This window comes from Pleurodeles waltl, chromosome 4_1, assembly GCF_031143425.1.
Source record: "Pleurodeles waltl isolate 20211129_DDA chromosome 4_1, aPleWal1.hap1.20221129, whole genome shotgun sequence".
NCBI lineage: Eukaryota > Metazoa > Chordata > Amphibia > Caudata > Salamandridae > Pleurodeles > Pleurodeles waltl.
In genome coordinates, this window is record NC_090442.1 from 53607049 (window position 1) to 53631504 (window position 24456).

The following is a 24456-nucleotide window of genomic DNA, read 5'->3' on the forward strand; positions in this document are numbered from 1 at the left end:
AACGGGACACCAAGCCTTCTACTTTAACCGCAGGCGTACTGAGGGCCAATAAAAGGCACAGAAGCATTTCTTGATCCGGGGCTGAGAACTGCATGCACAGGGACCTCGTGGCGCAACGGTAGCGCGTCTCACTCCAGATCAGAAGGTTGCGTGTTCAAATCACGTCGGGGTCACTCTTTGACATTTTTTTCCCCACCAAGTCTATATCTCTGACTTCTAAAGCAAAGCCAAAAGAAGGGCGCTTTGCATTGGCCGGGAATCGAACCCGGGCCTCCCGCGTGGCAGGAGAGAATTCTACCACTGAACCACCAATGCTTCACTTACATAAGCTGAGCAGAGAGCCCTGCTGTAGACAGTAGTGATGAGGCCCATGCATTCGCATGGGACACCTATGAACAAAGTTTGCATGGCAAGCCTTGGACTGCCAAACGTTCACATGCTGATGGCAGGAATCAGATGCAGGAGACTGAAACTATGAATGTTTCTGCTTTTGCTAAGGACAGTGGTTTGGGGCCAGTATTGTACTTGACAGAGCACGACATCAGCCTGCTCTCTGGCTGCTCCCGGGAGAAGTGGCTGACAGAAAGCACCCTCCAGACCACCAGCAATCTTGTGTTTCACAACATGCCACTGTCACTGGACTTTCCTTCTGGGAAAGCCTAGTCACTGACCTGGCCAGATTCCCTGTCCTCCCCAAAATCCTGGGGAGAAACGGGCAGAGTTCTGCGCCCTGCGCCCTCTTTCGCGCCCCCAACGCGCTCCCAACGCGCCCTACAGCCCTGGTCGGGCACAGCCCTGGTCGGGCTCATACCACTGGGGCCTCTGCCGAGGAAGAGCCCCGGAAGCCTAGGGCCAGGCCTATTGCACAGGCATCTTAGACCAGGCCATTCCGGGTTTGCTGTGTTTCACGTCCTGCCCTTCAACACTCCTGGGAGGGCTTTCCCTGAGAACCCTCATGTCTCTGCCCTCCCAGGAGGCTATGGTTCTATGCAAAATAGGGGGTGCACCACGGGCCGTCCCCTTTCCTCTCTCTCGCCAATATCTTTCACCAAAGCTGAGCCCTGCAGGTAAATGTATCTATCTGGCTGAGGGGCCAGGGAGGGCCTTTGCCTGCAGTCTTATAAGCCAGAGTGCAGAGAAGGCAGCAGCTCTGGGACCGGGACTCTGCTCAAAGACATATCTAACATGCCACAGTGGAGCTGAGATGGGCAAGACACGTGTCTCACAGGCTGGCAGCACACCAAGACAGTGGCAGGAAACTATGCTAACAAGGAAAGAGAAAAGTCACGTGTCTCGTGGCCTTCCCACCATTAGACAGTAGTCTGCGCAAGAAAACATCCAACAGTGACAGGACAACCAAGCAAATGACAAACGCCGTGCTGAATAAAGTCATCTTACATGACATTTCGTACAAAGGCCCAGATCATGGGGATGATCGCGCAGCAGAAGCAGCAAGTATCAGAGCCACCGAACCTGGGGTGAGTTACACGAGGAGAAAGGGCGACATGGGGACAGGGGCTATGGGCTTAGGGAACAGCTACCACAATGCAACCTCGGGTGTGGGGATGCCACTCATTGCGGGTACTGCCCTGGGATTTCCTTTTAGAAAGAATCGCTGGTTAAAGTGTAGTGCACAAAAAACCCAACTCCTCGATTACACTATTAGATAACATCCTTTAACTGCCCCACCCACCCTGTGTGAGTCTCACCCACTTCCCGCCTGCTCCCTCTAGTCTGAGAGTTGTATCTCCACAAAAAACACACAGTGGGGCTCAATGAGCTGCTCATGTCTGGCATGGACACCTAAGCAGTGCTGGATTCACAACCTGAAAGCCTGCAAAGGAAAGTGTGCCCGGCAGAAGATAAGCTGCCTGGCAACTCAGAACCTTCTTCTAAGAGAAGTAAGACATGTCACAATGGAGTCTAAGCCTACCTGTCTTATGCCAGGACCTTAGAGCTGCAGGCAGGAGCACAAAGGTAAAAACATATATTGAGTCCCAACACGCTCACTGCGGTGGTTGGTCTCTGTGGCGCAATCGGTTAGCGCGTTCGGCTGTTAACCAAAAGGTTGGTGGTTCAAACCCACCCAGGGACGTATGCTTTTGCCTACATCAAGTCCTGAATTAAAACACAGCTGTCTGGCTTTGCTCTTAGAGCTCTCGCTTTGCCTGCGTGACATGCTCTATCTCAACATTTCTATCTTCTCTCATCTCTTCACCTCTAGTCATTTCCACCAATAGGACTGGAAACGGGACATCAAGTCCTGAATTAAAACACAGCTGTCTGGCTTTGCTCTTAGAGCTCTCGCTTTGCCTGCGTGACATGCTCTATCTCAACATTTCCATCTTCTCTCATCTCTTCACCTCTAGTCATTTCCACCAATAGGACTGGAAACGGGACACCAAGCCTTCTACTTTAACCACAGGCGTACTGAGGGCCAATAACAGGCACAGAAGCATTTCTTGATCCGGGGCTGAGAACTGCATGCACAGGGACCTCGTGGCGCAACGGTAGCGCGTCTGACTCCAGATCAGAAGGTTGTGTGTTCAAATCACGTCGGGGTCACTCTTTGACATTTTTTTCCCCACCAAGTCTATATCTCTGACTTCTAAAGCAAAGCCAAAAGAAGGGCGCTTTGCATTGGCCGGGAATCGAACCCGGGCCTCCCGCGTGGCAGGCGAGAATTCGACCACTGAACCACCAATGCTTCACTTACATAGCCTGAGCAGAGAGCCCTGCCGTAGACAGTAGTGACGAGGCCCATGCATTCGCATGGGACACCTATGAACAAAGTTTGCATGACAAGCCTTGGACTGCCAAACGTTCACATGCTGATGGCAGGAATCAGATGCAGGAGACTGAAACTATGAATGTTTCTGCTTTTGCTAAGGACAGTGGTTTGGGGCCAGTATTGTGCTTGACAGAGCACGACATCAGCCTGCTCTCTGGCTGCTCCCGGGAGAAGTGGCTGACAGAAAGCACCCTCCAGACCACCAGCAATCTTGTGTTTCACAACATGCCACTGTCACTGGACTTTCCTTCTGGGAAAGCCTAGTCACTGACCTGGCCAGATTCCCTGTCCTCCCCAAAATCCTGGGGAGAAACGGGCAGAGTTCTGCGCCCTGCGCCCTCTTTCGCGTCCCTAACGCGCTCCCAACGCGCCCTACAGCCCTGGTCGGGCACAGCCCTGGTCGGGCTCATACCACTGGGGCCTCTGCCGAGGAAGAGCCCCGGAAGCCTAGGGCCAGGCCTATTGCACAGGCATCTTAGACCAGGCCATTCCGGGATTGCTGTGTTTCACGTCCTGCCCTTCAACACTCCTGGGAGGGCTTTCCCTGAGAACCCTCATGTCTCTGCCCTCCCAGGAGGCTGTGGTTCTATGCAAAATAGGGGGTGCACCACGGGCCGTCCCCTTTCCTCTCTCTCGCCAATATCTTTCACCAAAGCTGAGCCCTGCAGGTAAATGTATCTATCTGGCTGAGGGGCCAGGGAGGGCCTTTGCCTGCAGTCTTACAAGCCAGAGTGCAGAGAAGGCAGCAACTCTGGGACCGGGACTCTGCTCAAAGACATATCTAACATGCCACAGTGGAGCTGAGATGGGCAAGACACGTGTCTCACAGGCTGGCAGCACACCAAGACAGTGGCAGGAAACTATGCTAACAAGGAAAGAGAAAAGTCACGTGTCTCGTGGCCTTCCCACCATTAGACAGTAGTCTGCGCAAGAAAACATCCAACAGTGACAGGACAACCAAGCAAATGACAAACGCCGTGCTGAATAAAGTCATCTTACATGACATTTCGTACAAAGGCCCAGATCATGGGGATGATCGCGCAGCAGAAGCAGCAAGTATCAGAGCCACCGAACCTGGGGTGAGTTACACGAGGAGAAAGGGCGACATGGGGACAGGGGCTATGGGCTCAGGGAACAGCTACCACAATGCAACCTCGGGTGTGGGGATGCCACTCATTGCGGGTACTGCCCTGGGATTTCCTTTTAGAAAGAATCGCTGGTTAAAGTGTAGTGCACAAAAAACCCAACTCCTCGATTACACTATTAGATAACATCCTTTAACTGCCCCACCCACCCTGTGTGAGTCTCACCCACTTCCCGCCTGCTCCCTCTAGTCTGAGAGTTGTATCTCCACAAAAAACACACAGTGGCGCTCAATGAGCTGCTCATGTCTGACATGGACACCTAAGCAGTGCTGGATTCACAACCTGAAAGCCTGCAAAGGAAAGTGTGCCCGGCAGAAGATAAGCTGCCTGGCAACTCAGAACCTTCTTCTAAGAGAAGTAAGACATGTCACAATGGAGTCTAAGCCTACCTGTCTTATGCCAGGACCTTAGAGCTGCAGGCAGGAGCACATAGGTAAAAACATATATTGAGTCCCAACACGCTCACTGTGGTGGTTGGTCTCTGTGGCGCAATTGGTTAGCGCGTTTGGCTGTTAACTGAAAGGTTGGTGGCTCAAGCCCACCCAGGGACGTATGTTTTTGCCTACATCAAGTCCTGAATTAAAACACAGCTGTCTGGCTTTGCTCTTAGAGCTCTCGCTTTGCCTGCGTGACATGCTCTATCTCAACATTTCTATCTTCTCTCATCTCTTCACCTCTAGTCATTTCCACCAATAGGACTGGAAACGGGACATCAAGTCCTGAATTAAAACACAGCTGTCTGGCTTTGCTCTTAGAGCTCTCGCTTTGCCTGCGTGACATGCTCTATCTCAACATTTCTATCTTCTCTCATCTCTTCACCTCTAGTCATTTCCACCAATAGGACTGGAAACGGGACACCAAGCCTTCTACTTTAACCGCAGGCGTACTGAGGGCCAATAAAAGGCACAGAAGCATTTCTTGATCCGGGGCTGAGAACTGCATGCACAGGGACCTCGTGGCGCAACGGTAGCGCGTCTGACTCCAGATCAGAAGGTTGCGTGTTCAAATCACGTCGGGGTCACTCTTTGACATTTTTTTCCCCACCAAGTCTATATCTCTGACTTCTAAAGCAAAGCCAAAAGAAGGGCGCTTTGCATTGGCCGGGAATCGAACCCGGGCCTCCCGCGTGGCAGGCGAGAATTCTACCACTGAACCACCAATGCTTCACTTACATAAGCTGAGCAGAGAGCCCTGCTGTAGACAGTAGTGATGAGGCCCATGCATTCGCATGGGACACCTATGAACAAAGTTTGCATGGCAAGCCTTGGACTGCCAAACGTTCACATGCTGATGGCAGGAATCAGATGCAGGAGACTGAAACTATGAATGTTTCTGCTTTTGCTAAGGACAGTGGTTTGGGGCCAGTATTGTACTTGACAGAGCACGACATCAGCCTGCTCTCTGGCTGCTCCCGGGAGAAGTGGCTGACAGAAAGCACCCTCCAGACCACCAGCAATCTTGTGTTTCACAACATGCCACTGTCACTGGACTTTCCTTCTGGGAAAGCCTAGTCACTGACCTGGCCAGATTCCCTGTCCTCCCCAAAATCCTGGGGAGAAACGGGCAGAGTTCTGCGCCCTGCGCCCTCTTTCGCGCCCCCAACGCGCTCCCAACGCGCCCTACAGCCCTGGTCGGGCACAGCCCTGGTCGGGCTCATACCACTGGGGCCTCTGCCGAGGAAGAGCCCCGGAAGCCTAGGGCCAGGCCTATTGCACAGGCATCTTAGACCAGGCCATTCCGGGTTTGCTGTGTTTCACGTCCTGCCCTTCAACACTCCTGGGAGGGCTTTCCCTGAGAACCCTCATGTCTCTGCCCTCCCAGGAGGCTATGGTTCTATGCAAAATAGGGGGTGCACCACGGGCCGTCCCCTTTCCTCTCTCTCGCCAATATCTTTCACCAAAGCTGAGCCCTGCAGGTAAATGTATCTATCTGGCTGAGGGGCCAGGGAGGGCCTTTGCCTGCAGTCTTATAAGCCAGAGTGCAGAGAAGGCAGCAGCTCTGGGACCGGGACTCTGCTCAAAGACATATCTAACATGCCACAGTGGAGCTGAGATGGGCAAGACACGTGTCTCACAGGCTGGCAGCACACCAAGACAGTGGCAGGAAACTATGCTAACAAGGAAAGAGAAAAGTCACGTGTCTCGTGGCCTTCCCACCATTAGACAGTAGTCTGCGCAAGAAAACATCCAACAGTGACAGGACAACCAAGCAAATGACAAACGCCGTACTGAATAAAGTCATCTTACATGACATTTCGTACAAAGGCCCAGATCATGGGGATGATCGCGCAGCAGAAGCAGCAAGTATCAGAGCCACCGAACCTGGGGTGAGTTACACGAGGAGAAAGGGCGACATGGGGACAGGGGCTATGGGCTCAGGGAACAGCTACCACAATGCAACCTCGGGTGTGGGGATGCCACTCATTGCGGGTACTGCCCTGGGATTTCCTTTTAGAAAGAATCGCTGGTTAAAGTGTAGAGCACAAAAAACCCTACTCCTCGATTACACTATTAGATAACATCCTTTAACTGCTCCACCCACCCTGTGTGAGTCTCACCCACTTCCCGCCTGCTCCCTCTAGTCTGAGAGTTGTATCTCCACAAAAAACACACAATGGGGCTCAATGAGCTGCTCATGTCTGACATGGACACCTAAGCAGTGCTGGATTCACAACCTGAAAGCCTGCAAAGGAAAGTGTGCCCGGCAGAAGATAAGCTGCCTGGCAACTCAGAACCTTCTTCTAAGAGAAGTAAGACATGTCACAATGGAGTCTAAGCCTACCTGTCTTATGCCAGGACCTTAGAGCTGCAGGCAGGAGCACATAGGTAAAAACATATATTGAGTCCCAACACTCTCACTGTGGTGGTTGGTCTCTGTGGCGCAATCGGTTAGCGCGTTTGGCTGTTAACTGAAAGGTTGGTGGCTCAAGCCCACCCAGGGACGTATGCTTTTGCCTACATCAAGTCCTGAATTAAAACACAGCTGTCTGGCTTTGCTCTTAGAGCTCTCGCTTTGCCTGCGTGACATGCTCTATCTCAACATTTCTATCTTCTCTCATCTCTTCACCTCTAGTCATTTCCACCAATAGGACTGGAAACGGGACATCAAGTCCTGAATTAAAACACAGCTGTCTGGCTTTGCTCTTAGAGCTCTCGCTTTGCCTGCGTGACATGCTCTATCTCAACATTTCTATCTTCTCTCATCTCTTCACCTCTAGTCATTTCCACCAATAGGACTGGAAACGGGACACCACGCCTTCTACTTGAACCACAGGCGTACTGAGGGCCAATAAAAGGCACAGAAGCATTTCTTGATCCGGGGCTGAGAACTGCATGCACAGGGACCTCGTGGCGCAACGGTAGCGCATCTGACTCCAGATCAGAAGGTTCCGTGTTCAAATCACGTCGGGGTCACTCTTTGAAATTTTTTTCCCCACCAAGTCTATATCTCTGACTTCTAAAGCAAAGCCAAAAGAAGGGCGCTTTGCATTGGCCGGGAATCGAACCCGGGCCTCCCGCGTGGCAGGCGAGAATTCTACCACTGAACCATCAATGCTTCACTTACATAGGCTGAGCAGAGAGCCCTGCCGTAGACAGTAGTGATGAGGCCCATGCATTCGCATGGGACACCTATGAACAAAGTTTGCATGGCAAGCCTTGGACTGCCAAACGTTCACATGCTGATGGCAGGAATCAGATGCAGGAGACTGAAACTATGAATGTTTCTGCTTTTGCTAAGGACAGTGGTTTGGGGCCAGTGTTGTGCTTGACAGAGCACGACATCAGCCTGCTCTCTGGCTGCTCCCGGGAGAAGTGGCTGACAGAAAGCACCCTCCAGACCACCAGCAATCTTGTGTTTCACAACATGCCACTGTCACTGGACTTTCCTTCTGGGAAAGCCTAGTCACTGACCTGGCCAGATTCCCTGTCCTCCCCAAAATCCTGGGGAGAAACGGGCAGAGTTCTGCGCCCTGCGCCCTCTTTCGCGTCCCTAACGCGCTCCCAACGCGCCCTACAGCCCTGGTCGGGCACAGCCCTGGTCGGGCTCATACCACTGGGGCCTCTGCCGAGGAAGAGCCCCGGAAGCCTAGGGCCAGGCCTATTGCACAGGCATCTTAGACCAGGCCATTCCGGGATTGCTGTGTTTCACGTCCTGCCCTTCAACACTCCTGGGAGGGCTTTCCCTGAGAACCCTCATGTCTCTGCCCTCCCAGGAGGCTGTGGTTCTATGCAAAATAGGGGGTGCACCACGGGCCGTCCCCTTTCCTCTCTCTCGCCAATATCTTTCACCAAAGCTGAGCCCTGCAGGTAAATGTATCTATCTGGCTGAGGGGCCAGGGAGGGCCTTTGCCTGCAGTCTTATAAGCCAGAGTGCAGAGAAGGCAGCAGCTCTGGGACCGGGATTCTGCTCAAGGACATATCTAACATGCCACAGTGGAGCTGAGATGGGCAAGACACGTGTCTCACAGGCTGGCAGCACACCAAGACAGTGGCAGGAAACTATGCTAACAAGGAAAGAGAAAAGTCACGTGTCTCGTGGCCTTCCCACCATTAGACAGTAGTCTGCGCAAGAAAACATCCAACAGTGACAGGACAACCAAGCAAATGACAAACGCCGTGCTGAATAAAGTCATCTTACATGACATTTCGTACAAAGGCCCAGATCATGGGGATGATCGCGCAGCAGAAGCAGCAAGTATCAGAGCCACCGAACCTGGGGTGAGTTACACGAGGAGAAAGGGCGACATGGGGACAGGGGCTATGGGCTTAGGGAACAGCTACCACAATGCAACCTCGGGTGTGGGGATGCCACTCATTGCGGGTACTGCCCTGGGATTTCCTTTTAGAAAGAATCGCTGGTTAAAGTGTAGTGCACAAAAAACCCAACTCCTCGATTACACTATTAGATAACATCCTTTAACTGCCCCACCCACCCTGTGTGAGTCTCACCCACTTCCCGCCTGCTCCCTCTAGTCTGAGAGTTGTATCTCCACAAAAAACACACAGTGGGGCTCAATGAGCTGCTCATGTCTGGCATGGACACCTAAGCAGTGCTGGATTCACAACCTGAAAGCCTGCAAAGGAAAGTGTGCCCGGCAGAAGATAAGCTGCCTGGCAACTCAGAACCTTCTTCTAAGAGAAGTAAGACATGTCACAATGGAGTCTAAGCCTACCTGTCTTATGCCAGGACCTTAGAGCTGCAGGCAGGAGCACAAAGGTAAAAACATATATTGAGTCCCAACACGCTCACTGCGGTGGTTGGTCTCTGTGGCGCAATCGGTTAGCGCGTTCGGCTGTTAACCAAAAGGTTGGTGGTTCAAACCCACCCAGGGACGTATGCTTTTGCCTACATCAAGTCCTGAATTAAAACACAGCTGTCTGGCTTTGCTCTTAGAGCTCTCGCTTTGCCTGCGTGACATGCTCTATCTCAACATTTCTATCTTCTCTCATCTCTTCACCTCTAGTCATTTCCACCAATAGGACTGGAAACGGGACATCAAGTCCTGAATTAAAACACAGCTGTCTGGCTTTGCTCTTAGAGCTCTCGCTTTGCCTGCGTGACATGCTCTATCTCAACATTTCTATCTTCTCTCATCTCTTCACCTCTAGTCATTTCCACCAATAGGACTGGAAACGGGACACCAAGCCTTCTACTTTAACCACAGGCGTACTGAGGGCCAATAACAGGCACAGAAGCATTTCTTGATCCGGGGCTGAGAACTGCATGCACAGGGACCTCGTGGCGCAACGGTAGCGCGTCTGACTCCAGATCAGAAGGTTGTGTGTTCAAATCACGTCGGGGTCACTCTTTGACATTTTTTTCCCCACCAAGTCTATATCTCTGACTTCTAAAGCAAAGCCAAAAGAAGGGCGCTTTGCATTGGCCGGGAATCGAACCCGGGCCTCCCGCGTGGCAGGCGAGAATTCGACCACTGAACCACCAATGCTTCACTTACATAGCCTGAGCAGAGAGCCCTGCCGTAGACAGTAGTGACGAGGCCCATGCATTCGCATGGGACACCTATGAACAAAGTTTGCATGACAAGCCTTGGACTGCCAAACGTTCACATGCTGATGGCAGGAATCAGATGCAGGAGACTGAAACTATGAATGTTTCTGCTTTTGCTAAGGACAGTGGTTTGGGGCCAGTATTGTGCTTGACAGAGCACGACATCAGCCTGCTCTCTGGCTGCTCCCGGGAGAAGTGGCTGACAGAAAGCACCCTCCAGACCACCAGCAATCTTGTGTTTCACAACATGCCACTGTCACTGGACTTTCCTTCTGGGAAAGCCTAGTCACTGACCTGGCCAGATTCCCTGTCCTCCCCAAAATCCTGGGGAGAAACGGGCAGAGTTCTGCGCCCTGCGCCCTCTTTCGCGTCCCTAACGCGCTCCCAACGCGCCCTACAGCCCTGGTCGGGCACAGCCCTGGTCGGGCTCATACCACTGGGGCCTCTGCCGAGGAAGAGCCCCGGAAGCCTAGGGCCAGGCCTATTGCACAGGCATCTTAGACCAGGCCATTCCGGGATTGCTGTGTTTCACGTCCTGCCCTTCAACACTCCTGGGAGGGCTTTCCCTGAGAACCCTCATGTCTCTGCCCTCCCAGGAGGCTGTGGTTCTATGCAAAATAGGGGGTGCACCACGGGCCGTCCCCTTTCCTCTCTCTCGCCAATATCTTTCACCAAAGCTGAGCCCTGCAGGTAAATGTATCTATCTGGCTGAGGGGCCAGGGAGGGCCTTTGCCTGCAGTCTTACAAGCCAGAGTGCAGAGAAGGCAGCAACTCTGGGACCGGGACTCTGCTCAAAGACATATCTAACATGCCACAGTGGAGCTGAGATGGGCAAGACACGTGTCTCACAGGCTGGCAGCACACCAAGACAGTGGCAGGAAACTATGCTAACAAGGAAAGAGAAAAGTCACGTGTCTCGTGGCCTTCCCACCATTAGACAGTAGTCTGCGCAAGAAAACATCCAACAGTGACAGGACAACCAAGCAAATGACAAACGCCGTGCTGAATAAAGTCATCTTACATGACATTTCGTACAAAGGCCCAGATCATGGGGATGATCGCGCAGCAGAAGCAGCAAGTATCAGAGCCACCGAACCTGGGGTGAGTTACACGAGGAGAAAGGGCGACATGGGGACAGGGGCTATGGGCTCAGGGAACAGCTACCACAATGCAACCTCGGGTGTGGGGATGCCACTCATTGCGGGTACTGCCCTGGGATTTCCTTTTAGAAAGAATCGCTGGTTAAAGTGTAGTGCACAAAAAACCCAACTCCTCGATTACACTATTAGATAACATCCTTTAACTGCCCCACCCACCCTGTGTGAGTCTCACCCACTTCCCGCCTGCTCCCTCTAGTCTGAGAGTTGTATCTCCACAAAAAACACACAGTGGCGCTCAATGAGCTGCTCATGTCTGACATGGACACCTAAGCAGTGCTGGATTCACAACCTGAAAGCCTGCAAAGGAAAGTGTGCCCGGCAGAAGATAAGCTGCCTGGCAACTCAGAACCTTCTTCTAAGAGAAGTAAGACATGTCACAATGGAGTCTAAGCCTACCTGTCTTATGCCAGGACCTTAGAGCTGCAGGCAGGAGCACATAGGTAAAAACATATATTGAGTCCCAACACGCTCACTGTGGTGGTTGGTCTCTGTGGCGCAATTGGTTAGCGCGTTTGGCTGTTAACTGAAAGGTTGGTGGCTCAAGCCCACCCAGGGACGTATGCTTTTGCCTACATCAAGTCCTGAATTAAAACACAGCTGTCTGGCTTTGCTCTTAGGGCTCTCGCTTTGCCTGCGTGACATGCTCTATCTCAACATTTCTATCTTCTCTCATCTCTTCACCTCTAGTCATTTCCACCAATAGGACTGGAAACGGGACATCAAGTCCTGAATTAAAACACAGCTGTCTGGCTTTGCTCTTAGAGCTCTCGCTTTGCCTGCGTGACATGCTCTATCTCAACATTTCTATCTTCTCTCATCTCTTCACCTCTAGTCATTTCCACCAATAGGACTGGAAACGGGACACCAAGCCTTCTACTTTAACCGCAGGCGTACTGAGGGCCAATAAAAGGCACAGAAGCATTTCTTGATCCGGGGCTGAGAACTGCATGCACAGGGACCTCGTGGCGCAACGGTAGCGCGTCTGACTCCAGATCAGAAGGTTGCGTGTTCAAATCACGTCGGGGTCACTCTTTGACATTTTTTTCCCCACCAAGTCTATATCTCTGACTTCTAAAGCAAAGCCAAAAGAAGGTCGCTTTGCATTGGCCGGGAATCGAACCCGGGCCTCCCGCGTGGCAGGCGAGAATTCTACCACTGAACCACCAATGCTTCACTTACATAAGCTGAGCAGAGAGCCCTGCTGTAGACAGTAGTGATGAGGCCCATGCATTCGCATGGGACACCTATGAACAAAGTTTGCATGGCAAGCCTTGGACTGCCAAACGTTCACATGCTGATGGCAGGAATCAGATGCAGGAGACTGAAACTATGAATGTTTCTGCTTTTGCTAAGGACAGTGGTTTGGGGCCAGTATTGTACTTGACAGAGCACGACATCAGCCTGCTCTCTGGCTGCTCCCGGGAGAAGTGGCTGACAGAAAGCACCCTCCAGACCACCAGCAATCTTGTGTTTCACAACATGCCACTGTCACTGGACTTTCCTTCTGGGAAAGCCTAGTCACTGACCTGGCCAGATTCCCTGTCCTCCCCAAAATCCTGGGGAGAAACGGGCAGAGTTCTGCGCCCTGCGCCCTCTTTCGCGCCCCCAACGCGCTCCCAACGCGCCCTACAGCCCTGGTCGGGCACAGCCCTGGTCGGGCTCATACCACTGGGGCCTCTGCCGAGGAAGAGCCCCGGAAGCCTAGGGCCAGGCCTATTGCACAGGCATCTTAGACCAGGCCATTCCGGGTTTGCTGTGTTTCACGTCCTGCCCTTCAACACTCCTGGGAGGGCTTTCCCTGAGAACCCTCATGTCTCTGCCCTCCCAGGAGGCTATGGTTCTATGCAAAATAGGGGGTGCACCACGGGCCGTCCCCTTTCCTCTCTCTCGCCAATATCTTTCACCAAAGCTGAGCCCTGCAGGTAAATGTATCTATCTGGCTGAGGGGCCAGGGAGGGCCTTTGCCTGCAGTCTTATAAGCCAGAGTGCAGAGAAGGCAGCAGCTCTGGGACCGGGACTCTGCTCAAAGACATATCTAACATGCCACAGTGGAGCTGAGATGGGCAAGACACGTGTCTCACAGGCTGGCAGCACACCAAGACAGTGGCAGGAAACTATGCTAACAAGGAAAGAGAAAAGTCACGTGTCTCGTGGCCTTCCCACCATTAGACAGTAGTCTGCGCAAGAAAACATCCAACAGTGACAGGACAACCAAGCAAATGACAAACGCCGTGCTGAATAAAGTCATCTTACATGACATTTCGTACAAAGGCCCAGATCATGGGGATGATCGCGCAGCAGAAGCAGCAAGTATCAGAGCCACCGAACCTGGGGTGAGTTACACGAGGAGAAAGGGCGACATGGGGACAGGGGCTATGGGCTCAGGGAACAGCTACCACAATGCAACCTCGGGTGTGGGGATGCCACTCATTGCGGGTACTGCCCTGGGATTTCCTTTTAGAAAGAATCGCTGGTTAAGGTGTAGAGCACAAAAAACCCTACTCCTCGATTACACTATTAGATAACATCCTTTAACTGCTCCACCCACCCTGTGTGAGTCTCACCCACTTCCCGCCTGCTCCCTCTAGTCTGAGAGTTGTATCTCCACAAAAAACACACAATGGGGCTCAATGAGCTGCTCATGTCTGACATGGACACCTAAGCAGTGCTGGATTCACAACCTGAAAGCCTGCAAAGGAAAGTGTGCCCGGCAGAAGATAAGCTGCCTGGCAACTCAGAACCTTCTTCTAAGAGAAGTAAGACATGTCACAATGGAGTCTAAGCCTACCTGTCTTATGCCAGGACCTTAGAGCTGCAGGCAGGAGCACATAGGTAAAAACATATATTGAGTCCCAACACTCTCACTGTGGTGGTTGGTCTCTGTGGCGCAATCGGTTAGCGCGTTTGGCTGTTAACTGAAAGGTTGGTGGCTCAAGCCCACCCAGGGACGTATGCTTTTGCCTACATCAAGTCCTGAATTAAAACACAGCTGTCTGGCTTTGCTCTTAGAGCTCTCGCTTTGCCTGCGTGACATGCTCTATCTCAACATTTCTATCTTCTCTCATCTCTTCACCTCTAGTCATTTCCACCAATAGGACTGGAAACGGGACATCAAGTCCTGAATTAAAACACAGCTGTCTGGCTTTGCTCTTAGAGCTCTCGCTTTGCCTGCGTGACATGCTCTATCTCAACATTTCTATCTTCTCTCATCTCTTCACCTCTAGTAATTTCCACCAATAGGACTGGAAACGGGACACCACGCCTTCTACTTGAACCACAGGCGTACTGAGGGCCAATAAAAGGCACAGAAGCATTTCTTGATCCGGGGCTGAGAACTGCATGCACAGGGACCTCGTGGCGCAACGGTAGCGCATCTGACTCCAGATCAGAAGGTTCCGTGTTCAAATCACGTCGGGGTCACTCTTTGAAATTTTTTTCCCCACCAAGTCTATATCTCTGACTTCTAAAGCAAAGCCAAAAGAAGGGCGCTTTGCATTGGCCGGGAATCGAACCCGGGCCTCCCGCGTGGCAGGCGAGAATTCTACCACTGAACCACCAATGCTTCACTTACATAGGCTGAGCAGAGAGCCCTGCCGTAGACAGTAGTGATGAGGCCCATGCATTCGCATGGGACACCTATGAACAAAGTTTGCATGGCAAGCCTTGGACTGCCAAACGTTCACATGCTGATGGCAGGAATCAGATGCAGGAGACTGAAACTATGAATGTTTCTGCTTTTGCTAAGGACAGTGGTTTGGGGCCAGTGTTGTGCTTGACAGAGCACGACATCAGCCTGCTCTCTGGCTGCTCCCGGGAGAAGTGGCTGACAGAAAGCACCCTCCAGACCACCAGCAATCTTGTGTTTCACAACATGCCACTGTCACTGGACTTTCCTTCTGGGAAAGCCTAGTCACTGACCTGGCCAGATTCCCTGTCCTCCCCAAAATCCTGGGGAGAAACGGGCAGAGTTCTGCGCCCTGCGCCCTCTTTCGCGTCCCTAACGCGCTCCCAACGCGCCCTACAGCCCTGGTCGGGCACAGCCCTGGTCGGGCTCATACCACTGGGGCCTCTGCCGAGGAAGAGCCCCGGAAGCCTAGGGCCAGGCCTATTGCACAGGCATCTTAGACCAGGCCATTCCGGGATTGCTGTGTTTCACGTCCTGCCCTTCAACACTCCTGGGAGGGCTTTCCCTGAGAACCCTCATGTCTCTGCCCTCCCAGGAGGCTGTGGTTCTATGCAAAATAGGGGGTGCACCACGGGCCGTCCCCTTTCCTCTCTCTCGCCAATATCTTTCACCAAAGCTGAGCCCTGCAGGTAAATGTATCTATCTGGCTGAGGGGCCAGGGAGGGCCTTTGCCTGCAGTCTTATAAGCCAGAGTGCAGAGAAGGCAGCAGCTCTGGGACCGGGATTCTGCTCAAGGACATATCTAACATGCCACAGTGGAGCTGAGATGGGCAAGACACGTGTCTCACAGGCTGGCAGCACACCAAGACAGTGGCAGGAAACTATGCTAACAAGGAAAGAGAAAAGTCACGTGTCTCGTGGCCTTCCCACCATTAGACAGTAGTCTGCGCAAGAAAACATCCAACAGTGACAGGACAACCAAGCAAATGACAAACGCCGTGCTGAATAAAGTCATCTTACATGACATTTCGTACAAAGGCCCAGATCATGGGGATGATCGCGCAGCAGAAGCAGCAAGTATCAGAGCCACCGAACCTGGGGTGAGTTACACGAGGAGAAAGGGCGACATGGGGACAGGGGCTATGGGCTTAGGGAACAGCTACCACAATGCAACCTCGGGTGTGGGGATGCCACTCATTGCGGGTACTGCCCTGGGATTTCCTTTTAGAAAGAATCGCTGGTTAAAGTGTAGTGCACAAAAAACCCAACTCCTCGATTACACTATTAGATAACATCCTTTAACTGCCCCACCCACCCTGTGTGAGTCTCACCCACTTCCCGCCTGCTCCCTCTAGTCTGAGAGTTGTATCTCCACAAAAAACACACAGTGGGGCTCAATGAGCTGCTCATGTCTGGCATGGACACCTAAGCAGTGCTGGATTCACAACCTGAAAGCCTGCAAAGGAAAGTGTGCCCGGCAGAAGATAAGCTGCCTGGCAACTCAGAACCTTCTTCTAAGAGAAGTAAGACATGTCACAATGGAGTCTAAGCCTACCTGTCTTATGCCAGGACCTTAGAGCTGCAGGCAGGAGCACAAAGGTAAAAACATATATTGAGTCCCAACACGCTCACTGCGGTGGTTGGTCTCTGTGGCGCAATCGGTTAGCGCGTTCGGCTGTTAACCAAAAGGTTGGTGGTTCAAACCCACCCAGGGACGTATGCTTTTGCCTACATCAAGTCCTGAATTAAAACACAGCTGTCTGGCTTTGCTCTTAGAGCTCTCGCTTTGCCTGCGTGACATGCTCTATCTCAACATTTCTATCTTCTCTCATCTCTTCACCTCTAGTCATTTCCACCAATAGGACTGGAAACGGGACATCAAGTCCTGAATTAAAACACAGCTGTCTGGCTTTGCTCTTAGAGCTCTCGCTTTGCCTGCGTGACATGCTCTATCTCAACATTTCTATCTTCTCTCATCTCTTCACCTCTAGTCATTTCCACCAATAGGACTGGAAACGGGACACCAAGCCTTCTACTTTAACCACAGGCGTACTGAGGGCCAATAACAGGCACAGAAGCATTTCTTGATCCGGGGCTGAGAACTGCATGCACAGGGACCTCGTGGCGCAACGGTAGCGCGTCTGACTCCAGATCAGAAGGTTGTGTGTTCAAATCACGTCGGGGTCACTCTTTGACATTTTTTTCCCCACCAAGTCTATATCTCTGACTTCTAAAGCAAAGCCAAAAGAAGGGCGCTTTGCATTGGCCGGGAATCGAACCCGGGCCTCCCGCGTGGCAGGCGAGAATTCGACCACTGAACCACCAATGCTTCACTTACATAGCCTGAGCAGAGAGCCCTGCCGTAGACAGTAGTGACGAGGCCCATGCATTCGCATGGGACACCTATGAACAAAGTTTGCATGACAAGCCTTGGACTGCCAAACGTTCACATGCTGATGGCAGGAATCAGATGCAGGAGACTGAAACTATGAATGTTTCTGCTTTTGCTAAGGACAGTGGTTTGGGGCCAGTATTGTGCTTGACAGAGCACGACATCAGCCTGCTCTCTGGCTGCTCCCGGGAGAAGTGGCTGACAGAAAGCACCCTCCAGACCACCAGCAATCTTGTGTTTCACAACATGCCACTGTCACTGGACTTTCCTTCTGGGAAAGCCTAGTCACTGACCTGGCCAGATTCCCTGTCCTCCCCAAAATCCTGGGGAGAAACGGGCAGAGTTCTGCGCCCTGCGCCCTCTTTCGCGTCCCTAACGCGCTCCCAACGCGCCCTACAGCCCTGGTCGGGCACAGCCCTGGTCGGGCTCATACCACTGGGGCCTCTGCCGAGGAAGAGCCCCGGAAGCCTAGGGCCAGGCCTATTGCACAGGCATCTTAGACCAGGCCATTCCGGGATTGCTGTGTTTCACGTCCTGCCCTTCAACACTCCTGGGAGGGCTTTCCCTGAGAACCCTCATGTCTCTGCCCTCCCAGGAGGCTGTGGTTCTATGCAAAATAGGGGGTGCACCACGGGCCGTCCCCTTTCCTCTCTCTCGCCAATATCTTTCACCAAAGCTGAGCCCTGCAGGTAAATGTATCTATCTGGCTGAGGGGCCAGGGAGGGCCTTTGCCTGCAGTCTTACAAGCCAGAGTGCAGAGAAGGCAGCAACTCTGGGACCGGGACTCTGCTCAAAGACATATCTAACATGCCACAGTGGAGCTGAGATGGGCAAGACACGTGTCTCACAGGCTGGCAGCACACCAAGACAGTGGCAGGAAACTATGCTAACAAGGAAAGAGAAAAGTCACGTGTCTCGTGGCCTTCCCACCATTAGACAGTAGTCTGCGCAAGAAAACATCCAACAGTGACAGGACAACCAAGCAAATGACAAACGCCGTGCTGAATAAAGTCATCTTACATGACATTTCGTACAAAGGCCCAGATCATGGGGATGATCGCGCAGCAGAAGCAGCAAGTATCAGAGCCACCGAACCTGGGGTGAGTTACACGAGGAGAAAGGGCGACATGGGGACAGGGGCTATGGGCTCAGGGAACAGCTACCACAATGCAACCTCGGGTGTGGGGATGCCACTCATTGCGGGTACTGCCCTGGGATTTCCTTTTAGAAAGAATCGCTGGTTAAAGTGTAGTGCACAAAAAACCCAACTCCTCGATTACACTATTAGATAACATCCTTTAACTGCCCCACCCACCCTGTGTGAGTCTCACCCACTTCCCGCCTGCTCCCTCTAGTCTGAGAGTTGTATCTCCACAAAAAACACACAGTGGCGCTCAATGAGCTGCTCATGTCTGACATGGACACCTAAGCAGTGCTGGATTCACAACCTGAAAGCCTGCAAAGGAAAGTGTGCCCGGCAGAAGATAAGCTGCCTGGCAACTCAGAACCTTCTTCTAAGAGAAGTAAGACATGTCACAATGGAGTCTAAGCCTACCTGTCTTATGCCAGGACCTTAGAGCTGCAGGCAGGAGCACATAGGTAAAAACATATATTGAGTCCCAACACGCTCACTGTGGTGGTTGGTCTCTGTGGCGCAATTGGTTAGCGCGTTTGGCTGTTAACTGAAAGGTTGGTGGCTCAAGCCCACCCAGGGACGTATGCTTTTGCCTACATCAAGTCCTGAATTAAAACACAGCTGTCTGGCTTTGCTCTTAGGGCTCTCGCTTTGCCTGCGTGACATGCTCTATCTCAACATTTCTATCTTCTCTCATCTCTTCACCTCTAGTCATTTCCACCAATAGGACTGGAAACGGGACATCAAGTCCTGAATTAAAACACAGCTGTCTGGCTTTGCTCTTAGAGCTCTCGCTTTGCCTGCGTGACATGCTCTATCTCAACATTTCTATCTTCTCTCATCTCTTCACCTCTAGTCATTTCCACCAATAGGACTGGAAACGGGACACCAAGCCTTCTACTTTAACCGCAGGCGTACTGAGGGCCAATAAAAGGCACAGAAGCATTTCTTGATCCGGGGCTGAGAACTGCATGCACAGGGACCTCGTGGCGCAACGGTAGCGCGTCTGACTCCAGATCAGAAGGTTGCGTGTTCAAATCACGTCGGGGTCACTCTTTGACATTTTTTTCCCCACCAAGTCTATATCTCTGACTTCTAAAGCAAAGCCAAAAGAAGGTCGCTTTGCATTGGCCGGGAATCGAACCCGGGCCTCCCGCGTGGCAGGCGAGAATTCTACCACTGAACCACCAATGCTTCACTTACATAAGCTGAGCAGAGAGCCCTGCTGTAGACAGTAGTGATGAGGCCCATGCATTCGCATGGGACACCTATGAACAAAGTTTGCATGGCAAGCCTTGGACTGCCAAACGTTCACATGCTGATGGCAGGAATCAGATGCAGGAGACTGAAACTATGAATGTTTCTGCTTTTGCTAAGGACAGTGGTTTGGGGCCAGTATTGTACTTGACAGAGCACGACATCAGCCTGCTCTCTGGCTGCTCCCGGGAGAAGTGGCTGACAGAAAGCACCCTCCAGACCACCAGCAATCTTGTGTTTCACAACATGCCACTGTCACTGGACTTTCCTTCTGGGAAAGCCTAGTCACTGACCTGGCCAGATTCCCTGTCCTCCCCAAAATCCTGGGGAGAAACGGGCAGAGTTCTGCGCCCTGCGCCCTCTTTCGCGCCCCCAACGCGCTCCCAACGCGCCCTACAGCCCTGGTCGGGCTCATACCACTGGGGCCTCTGCCGAGGAAGAGCCCCGGAAGCCTAGGGCCAGGCCTATTGCACAGGCATCTTAGACCAGGCCATTCCGGGTTTGCTGTGTTTCACGTCCTGCCCTTCAACACTCCTGGGAGGGCTTTCCCTGAGAACCCTCATGTCTCTGCCCTCCCAGGAGGCTATGGTTCTATGCAAAATAGGGGGTGCACCACGGGCCGTCCCCTTTCCTCTCTCTCGCCAATATCTTTCACCAAAGCTGAGCCCTGCAGGTAAATGTATCTATCTGGCTGAGGGGCCAGGGAGGGCCTTTGCCTGCAGTCTTATAAGCCAGAGTGCAGAGAAGGCAGCAGCTCTGGGACCGGGACTCTGCTCAAAGACATATCTAACATGCCACAGTGGAGCTGAGATGGGCAAGACACGTGTCTCACAGGCTGGCAGCACACCAAGACAGTGGCAGGAAACTATGCTAACAAGGAAAGAGAAAAGTCACGTGTCTCGTGGCCTTCCCACCATTAGACAGTAGTCTGCGCAAGAAAACATCCAACAGTGACAGGACAACCAAGCAAATGACAAACGCCGTGCTGAATAAAGTCATCTTACATGACATTTCGTACAAAGGCCCAGATCATGGGGATGATCGCGCAGCAGAAGCAGCAAGTATCAGAGCCACCGAACCTGGGGTGAGTTACACGAGGAGAAAGGGCGACATGGGGACAGGGGCTATGGGCTCAGGGAACAGCTACCACAATGCAACCTCGGGTGTGGGGATGCCACTCATTGCGGGTACTGCCCTGGGATTTCCTTTTAGAAAGAATCGCTGGTTAAGGTGTAGAGCACAAAAAACCCTACTCCTCGATTACACTATTAGATAACATCCTTTAACTGCTCCACCCACCCTGTGTGAGTCTCACCCACTTCCCGCCTGCTCCCTCTAGTCTGAGAGTTGTATCTCCACAAAAAACACACAATGGGGCTCAATGAGCTGCTCATGTCTGACATGGACACCTAAGCAGTGCTGGATTCACAACCTGAAAGCCTGCAAAGGAAAGTGTGCCCGGCAGAAGATAAGCTGCCTGGCAACTCAGAACCTTCTTCTAAGAGAAGTAAGACATGTCACAATGGAGTCTAAGCCTACCTGTCTTATGCCAGGACCTTAGAGCTGCAGGCAGGAGCACATAGGTAAAAACATATATTGAGTCCCAACACTCTCACTGTGGTGGTTGGTCTCTGTGGCGCAATCGGTTAGCGCGTTTGGCTGTTAACTGAAAGGTTGGTGGCTCAAGCCCACCCAGGGACGTATGCTTTTGCCTACATCAAGTCCTGAATTAAAACACAGCTGTCTGGCTTTGCTCTTAGAGCTCTCGCTTTGCCTGCGTGACATGCTCTATCTCAACATTTCTATCTTCTCTCATCTCTTCACCTCTAGTCATTTCCACCAATAGGACTGGAAACGGGACATCAAGTCCTGAATTAAAACACAGCTGTCTGGCTTTGCTCTTAGAGCTCTCGCTTTGCCTGCGTGACATGCTCTATCTCAACATTTCTATCTTCTCTCATCTCTTCACCTCTAGTAATTTCCACCAATAGGACTGGAAACGGGACACCACGCCTTCTACTTGAACCACAGGCGTACTGAGGGCCAATAAAAGGCACAGAAGCATTTCTTGATCCGGGGCTGAGAACTGCATGCACAGGGACCTCGTGGCGCAACGGTAGCGCATCTGACTCCAGATCAGAAGGTTGCGTGTTCAAATCACGTCGGGGTCACTCTTTGAAATTTTTTTCCCCACCAAGTCTATATCTCTGACTTCTAAAGCAAAGCCAAAAGAGGGGCGCTTTGCATTGCCCGGGAATCGAACCCGGGCCTCCCGCGTGGCAGGCGAGAATTCTACCACTGAACCACCAATGCTTCACTTACATAGGCTGAGCAGAGAGCCCTGCCGTAGACAGTAGTGATGAGGCCCAGGCATTCGCATGGGACACCTATGAACAAAGTTTGCATGGCAAGCCTTGGACTGCCAAATGTTCACATGCTGATGGCAGGAATCAGATGCAGGAGACTGAAACTATGAATGTTTCTGCTTTTGCTAAGGACAGTGGTTTGGGGCCAGTGTTGTGCTTGACAGAGCACGACATCAGCCTGCTCTCTGGCTGCTCCCGGGAGAAGTGGCTGACAGAAAGCACCCTCCAGACCACCAGCAATCTTGTGTTTCACAACATGCCACTGTCACTGGACTTTCCTTCTGGGAAAGCCTAGTCACTGACCTGGCCAGATTCCCTGTCCTCCCCAACATCCTGGGGAGAAACGGGCAGAGTTCTGCGCCCTGCGCCCTCTTTCGCGTCCCTAACGCGCTCCCAACGCGCCCTACAGCCCTGGTCGGGCACAGCCCTGGTCGGGCTCATACCACTGGGGCCTCTGCCGAGGAAGAGCCCCGGAAGCCTAGGGCCAGGCCTATTGCACAGGCATCTTAGACCAGGCCATTCCAATTTTGCTGTGTTTCACGTCCTGCCCTTCAACACTCCTGGGAGGGCTTTCCCTGAGAACCCTCATGTCTCTGCCCTCCCAGGAGGCTGTGGTTCTATGCAAAATAGGGGGTGCACCACGGGCCGTCCCCTTTCCTCTCTCTCGCCAATATCTTTCACCAAAGCTGAGCCCTGCAGGTAAATGTATCTATCTGGCTGAGGGGCCAGGGAGGGCCTTTGCCTGCAGTCTTACAAGCCAGAGTGCAGAGAAGGCAGCAGCTCTGGGACCGGGACTCTGCTCAAAGACATATCTAACATGCCACAGTGGAGCTGAGATGGGCAAGACACGTGTCTCACAGGCTGGCAGCACACCAAGACAGTGGCAGGAAACTATGATAACAAGGAAAGAGAAAAGTCACGTGTCTCGTGGCCTTCCCACCATTAGACAGTAGTCTGCGCAAGAAAACATCCAACAGTGACAGGACAACCAAGCAAATGACAAACGCCGTGCTGAATAAAGTCATCTTACATGACATTTCGTACAAAGGCCCAGATCATGGGGATGATCGCGCAGCAGAAGCAGCAAGTATCAGAGCCACCGAACCTGGGGTGAGTTACACGAGGAGAAAGGGCGACATGGGGACAGGGGCTATGGGCTCAGGGAACAGCTACCACAATGCAACCTCGGGTGTGGGGATGCCACTCATTGCGGGTACTGCCCTGGGCTTTCCTTTTAGAAAGAATCGCTGGTTAAAGTGTAGTGCACAAAAAAAACAACTCCTCGATTACACTATTAGATAACATCCTTTAACTGCCCTACCCACCCTGTGTGAGTCTCACCCACTTCCCGCCTGCTCCCTCTAGTCTGAGAGTTGTATCTCCACAAAAAACACACAGTGGGGCTCAATGAGCTGCTCATGTCTGACATGGACACCTAAGCAGTGCTGGATTCACAACCTGAAAGCCTGCAAAGGAAAGTGTGCCCGGCAGAAGATAAGCTGCCTGGCAACTCAGAACCTTATTCTAAGAGAAGTAAGACATGTCACAATGGAGTCTAAGCCTACCTGTCTTATGCCAGGACCTTAGAGCTGCAGGCAGGAGCACAAAGGTAAAAACATATATTGAGTCCCAACACGCTCACTGTGGTGGTTGGTCTCTGTGGCGCAATCGGTTAGCGTGTTTGGCTGTTAACCGAAAAGTTGGTGGTTCAAGCCCACCCAGGGACGTATGCTTTTGCCTACATCAAGTCCTGAATTAAAACACAGCTGTCTGGCTTTGCTCTTAGAGCTCTCGCTTTGCCTGCGTGACATGCTCTATCTCAACATTTCTATCTTCTCTCATCTCTTCACCTCTAGTCATTTCCACCAATAGGACTGGAAACGGGACATCAAGTCCTGAATTAAAACACAGCTGTCTGGCTTTGCTCTTAGAGCTCTCGCTTTGCCTGCGTGACATGCTCTATCTCAACATTTCTATCTTCTCTCATCTCTTCACCTCTAGTCATTTCCACCAATAGGACTGGAAACGGGACACCAAGCCTTCTACTTTAACCACAGGCGTACTGAGGGCCAATAAAAGGCACAGAAGCATTTCTTGATCCGGGGCTGAGAACTGCATGCACAGGGACCTCGTGGCGCAACGGTAGCGCGTCTGACTCCAGATCAGAAGGTTGCGTGTTCAAATCACGTCGGGGTCACTCTTTGACATTTTTTTCCCCACCAAGTCTATATCTCTGACTTCTAAAGCAAAGCCAAAAGAAGGGCGCTTTGCATTGGTCGGGAATCGAACCCGGGCCTCCCGCGTGGCAGGCGAGAATTCTACCACTGAACCACCAATGCTTCACTTACATAGGCTGAACAGAGAGCCCTGCCGTAGACAGTAGTGATGAGGCCCATGCATTCGCATGGGACACCTATGAACAAAGTTTGCATGGCAAGCCTTGGACTGCCAAACGTTCACATGCTGATGGCAGGAATCAGATGCAGGAGACTGAAACTATGAATGTTTCTGCTTTTGCTAAGGACAGTGGTTTGGGGCCAGTGTGGTGCTTGACAGAGCACGACATCAGCCTGCTC

General features: G+C 52.2%; 4 non-coding genes across 4 annotated transcripts; all 4 read right to left on the bottom strand.

The window, feature by feature from the left end:
• Positions 1 to 5028: 5028 nt before the first annotated feature.
• TRNAG-GCC (transfer RNA glycine (anticodon GCC)) lies at positions 5029 to 5099 on the bottom strand. Its single transcript has one exon. It is a non-coding gene; the product is annotated as a tRNA-Gly (tRNA).
• A 7105-nt stretch (positions 5100 to 12204) lies between these two features.
• On the bottom strand, positions 12205 to 12275 carry TRNAG-GCC (transfer RNA glycine (anticodon GCC)). Its single transcript has one exon. It is a non-coding gene; the product is annotated as a tRNA-Gly (tRNA).
• Positions 12276 to 14596: 2321 nt separating this feature from the next.
• On the bottom strand, positions 14597 to 14667 carry TRNAG-GCC (transfer RNA glycine (anticodon GCC)). The gene has a single exon. It is a non-coding gene; the product is annotated as a tRNA-Gly (tRNA).
• Positions 14668 to 19380: 4713 nt separating this feature from the next.
• TRNAG-GCC (transfer RNA glycine (anticodon GCC)) lies at positions 19381 to 19451 on the bottom strand. Its single transcript has one exon. It is a non-coding gene; the product is annotated as a tRNA-Gly (tRNA).
• Between the last annotated feature and the right edge of the window lie 5005 nt (positions 19452 to 24456).